This window comes from Oncorhynchus keta, chromosome 14, assembly GCF_023373465.1.
Source record: "Oncorhynchus keta strain PuntledgeMale-10-30-2019 chromosome 14, Oket_V2, whole genome shotgun sequence".
NCBI classification, from domain to species: domain Eukaryota; kingdom Metazoa; phylum Chordata; class Actinopteri; order Salmoniformes; family Salmonidae; genus Oncorhynchus; species Oncorhynchus keta.
In genome coordinates this window covers 4,967,374-4,971,929 of record NC_068434.1, presented here as the reverse complement: position 1 = coordinate 4,971,929, position 4,556 = coordinate 4,967,374, and the positions used below count along the sequence as shown (strand labels likewise).

At 42.0% G+C, this 4,556-nt stretch overlaps 1 long non-coding RNA gene across 2 annotated transcripts; it reads left to right on the top strand.

The window, feature by feature from the left end:
• Nucleotides 1–479: 479 nt before the first annotated feature.
• On the top strand, nucleotides 480–2,588 carry LOC127907126 (uncharacterized). 2 transcript variants are annotated; one of them, XR_008063298.1, is made up of 3 exons: nucleotides 480–800; nucleotides 1,746–1,771; nucleotides 1,980–2,091. It is a non-coding gene; the product is annotated as an uncharacterized LOC127907126 (long non-coding RNA). The 2 variants fall into 2 exon arrangements; XR_008063299.1 differs by lacking the exon at nucleotides 480–800 and adding an exon at nucleotides 2,477–2,588 and having other exon boundaries at nucleotides 1,730–1,771; nucleotides 1,980–2,005.
• The last annotated feature ends 1,968 nt before the right edge of the window (nucleotides 2,589–4,556 follow it).

Here is a 4,556-nt window from a genome sequence, read left to right as displayed (position 1 = left end):
CCACATTCCAGAACCTTCATTCCCACCAGGTACAGAAGTAGTTAATTCCCATCAGGTACAGAAGTAGTTAATTCTGCCAGGTACAGAAGTTGTTCATTCTGAGGTACAGAAGTTGTTCATTCTGCCAGGTACAGAAGTAGTTAATTCCCCCAGGTACAGAAGTAGTTAATTCCCACCAGGTACAGAAGTAGTTAATTCCCACCAGGTACAGACGTTGTTCATTCTGCCAGGTACAGAAGTAGTTAATTCCCACCAGGTACAGAAGTAGTTAATTCCGACCAGGTACAGAAGTAGTTAATTCCCACCAGTTACAGAAGTAGTTAATTCCCACCAGGTACAGAAGTAGTTAATTCCCACCAGGTACAGAAATAGTTAATTCCCACCAGGTACAGACGTTGTTCATTCTGCCAGGTACAGAAGTAGTTAATTCCCACCAGGTACAGACGTTGTTCATTCTGCCAGGTACAGAAGTAGTTAATTCCCACCAGGTACAGAAGTAGTTAATTCCCACCAGGTACAGAAGTAGTTAATTCCCACCAGGTACAGAAGTAGTTAATTCCCACCAGGTACAGAAGTAGTTAATTCCCACCAGGTACAGAAGTAGTTAATTCCCACCAGGTACAGAAGTAGTTAATTCCCACCAGGTACAGAAGTAGTTAATTCCCACCAGGTACAGAAGTAGTTAATTCCCACCAGGTACAGAAGTAGTTAATTCCCACCAGGTACAGAAGTAGTTAATTCCCACCAGGTACAGAAGTAGTTAATTCCCACCAGGTACAGAAGTAGTTCATTCCCACCAGGTACAGAAGTAGTTAATTCCCACCAGGTACAGAAGTAGTTAATTCCCACCAGGTACAGAAGTAGTTAATTCCCACCAGGTACAGAAGTAGTTAATTCCCACCAGGTACAGAAGTAGTTAATTCCCACCAGGTACAGAAGTAGTTAATTCCCACCAGGTACAGAAGTAGGTACAGAAGTTAATTCCCACCAGGTACAGAAGTAGTTAATTCCCACCAGGTACAGAAGTAGTTAATTCCCACCAGGTACAGAAGTAGTTAATTCCCACCAGGTACAGAAGTAGTTAATTCCCACCAGGTACAGAAGTAGTTAATTCCCACCAGGTACAGAAGTAGTTAATTCCCACCAGGTACAGAAGTAGTTAATTCCCACCAGGTACAGAAGTAGTTAATTCCCACCTGGTACAGAAGTAGTTAATTCCCACCAGGCACAGAAGTAGTTAATTCCCACCAGGTACAGAAGTAGTTAATTCCCACCAGGTACAGAAGTAGTTAATTCCCACCAGGTACAGAAGTAGTTAATTCCCACCAGGTACAGAAGTAGTTAATTCCCACCAGGTACAGAAGTAGTTAATTCCCACCAGGTACAGAAGTAGTTAATTCCCACCAGGTACAGAAGTAGTTAATTCCCACCAGGTACAGAAGTAGTTAATTCCCACCTGGTACAGAAGTAGTTAATTCCCACCAGGTACAGAAGTAGTTAATTCCCACCAGGTACAGAAGTAGTTAATTCCCACCAGGTACAGAAGTAGTTAATTCCCACCAGGTACAGAAGTAGTTAATTCCCACCAGGTACAGAAGTAGTTAATTCCCACCAGGTACAGAAGTAGTTAATTCCCACCAGGTACAGAAGTAGTTAATTCCCACCAGGTACAGAAGTAGTTAATTCCCACCAGGTACAGAAGTAGTTAATTCCCACCAGGTACAGAAGTAGTTAATTCCCACCAGGTACAGAAGTAGTTCATTCCCACCAGGTACAGAAGTAGTTAATTCCCACCAGGTACAGAAGTAGTTAATTCCCACCAGGTACAGAAGTAGTTAATTCCCACCAGTTACAGAAGTAGTTAATTCCCACCAGGTACAGAAGTAGTTAATTCCCACCAGGTACAGAAGTAGTTAATTCCCACCAGGTACAGAAGTAGTTCATTCCCACCAGGTACAGAAGTAGTTAATTCCCACCAGGTACAGAAGTAGTTCATTCCCACCAGGTACAGAAGTAGTTAATTCCCACCAGGTACAGAAGTAGTTAATTCCCACCAGGTACAGAAGTAGTTAATTCCCACCAGGTACAGAAGTAGTTAATTCCCACCAGGTACAGGTACAGTAGTTAATTCCCACCAGGTACAGAAGTAGTTAATTCCCACCTGGTACAGAAGTAGTTAATTCCCACCAGGCACAGAAGTAGTTAATTCCCACCTGGTACAGAAGTAGTTAATTCCCACCAGGCACAGAAGTAGTTAATTCCCACCAGGTACAGAAGTAGTTAATTCCCACCAGGTACAGAAGTAGTTAATTCCCACCAGGTACAGAAGTAGTTAATTCCCACCAGGTACAGAAGTAGTTAATTCCCACCAGGTACAGAAGTAGTTAATTCCCACCAGGTACAGAAGTAGTTCATTCCCACCTGGTACAGAAGTAGTTAATTCCCACCAGGTACAGAAGTAGTTAATTCCCACCAGGTACAGAAGTAGTTCATTCCCACCAGGTACAGAAGTAGTTAATTCCCACCAGGTACAGAAGTAGTTAATTCCCACCAGGTACAGAAGTAGTTAATTCCCACCAGGTACAGAAGTAGTTGATTCCCACCAGGTACAGAAGTAGTTAATTCCCACCAGGTACAGAAGTAGTTAATTCCCACCTGGTACAGAAGTAGTTAATTCCCACCAGGCACAGAAGTAGTTAATTCCCACCTGGTACAGAAGTAGTTAATTCCCACCAGGCACAGAAGTAGTTAATTCCCACCAGGTACAGAAGTAGTTAATTCCCACCAGGTACAGAAGTAGTTAATTCCCACCAGGTACAGAAGTAGTTAATTCCCACCAGGTACAGAAGTAGTTAATTCCCACCAGGTACAGAAGTAGTTAATTCCCACCAGGTACAGAAGTAGTTAATTCCCACCAGGTACAGAAGTAGTTAATTCCCACCAGGTACAGAAGTAGTTAATTCCCACCAGGTACAGAAGTAGTTAATTCCCACCAGGTACAGAAGTAGTTAATTCTCACCAGGTACAGAAGTAGTTAATTCCCACCAGGTACAGAAGTAGTTAATTCCCACCAGGTACAGAAGTAGTTAATTCCCACCAGGTACAGAAGTAGTTAATTCCCACCAGGTACAGAAGTAGTTCATTCCCACCAGGTACAGAAGTAGTTGATTCCCACCAGGTACAGACGTTGTTAATTCCCACCTGGTACAGAAGTAGTTAATTCCCACCAGGTACAGAAGTAGTTGATTCCCACCAGGTACAGAAGTAGTTGATTCCCACCAGGTACAGACGTTGTTAATTCCCACCTGGTACAGAAGTAGTTAATTCCCACCAGGTACAGAAGTAGTTAATTCCCACCAGGTACAGAAGTAGTTAATTCCCACCAGGTACAGAAGTAGTTAATTCCCCCAGGTACAGAAGTAGTTAATTCCCACCAGGTACAGAAGTAGTTAATTCCCACCAGGTACAGAAGTAGTTAATTCCCACCAGGTACAGAAGTAGTTAATTCCCACCAGGTACAGAAGTAATATAATAATAATAATAATAATAATATATGCCATTTAGCAGACGCTTTTATCCAAAGCGACTTACAGTCATGTGTGCATACATTCTACGTATGGGTGGTCCCAGGGATCGAACCCACTACCCTGGCGTTACAAGCGCCATGCTCTACCAACTGAGCTACAGATGGACCAGGACCAGGAAGTAGTTCATTCCCACCAGGTACAGACGTTGTTCATTCCTCTGTATGCATCCCAAATGGCACACTATTCTCTAGAGTCCTATGGGCCCTGTTTTCATGAATCCCCCTGTGATAGGGGGAATGGCAGTATGCAACAGGGGGCAATTGAATGCAAAAGCTTCACAAATCAAAAATAACTAAATTACTAAAACAATTCTATCGTGTCCATCTCTAGGCAACAGGGTTGTTTTTCTCGAGCCTCTCAGTTTTCCCAAAACCAGATAATGACCATAAAGAGTAGAACCAATTCACCTGATTTTACACTGTGATTTCACTGTTTTATTTCCAATGTTTCTTTTGGGGAGAAAAAAAAACAAAACAAATCTTCATATCTTCACCATATTAAAAATCAATAGTTCAGTTCAAGTAACAGGATAGACTTTAAAATAAGGGATAGGATGTAAATGGCTCATTAATCATCTTCAGAAATGACTTTGTCAAAGCAACAGTAATAACTAGGGCTTTACGATTGTGGTGAAACCTGGAGAGAATTTTGGGGGGTTTAGGTGGGTTAAAATCAGAATTTTGGGGGGTTTAGGTGGGTTAAAATAAACATTTTGGGGGTATAGGTGGGCTAAAATCAGAATTTTGGGGGTTTAGGTGGGTTAAAATAAAAATTTTGGGGGTTTAGGTGGGTTAAAATCAGAATTTTGGGGGTTTAGGTGGGTTAAAATCAGAATTTTGGGGGTTTAGGTGGGTTAAAATCAGAATTTTGGGGGTTTAGGTGGGTTAAAATCAGAATTTTGGGGGTTTAGGTGGGTTAAAATCAGAATATTGGGGGTTTAGGTGGGTTAAAATCAGAATTTTGGGGGTT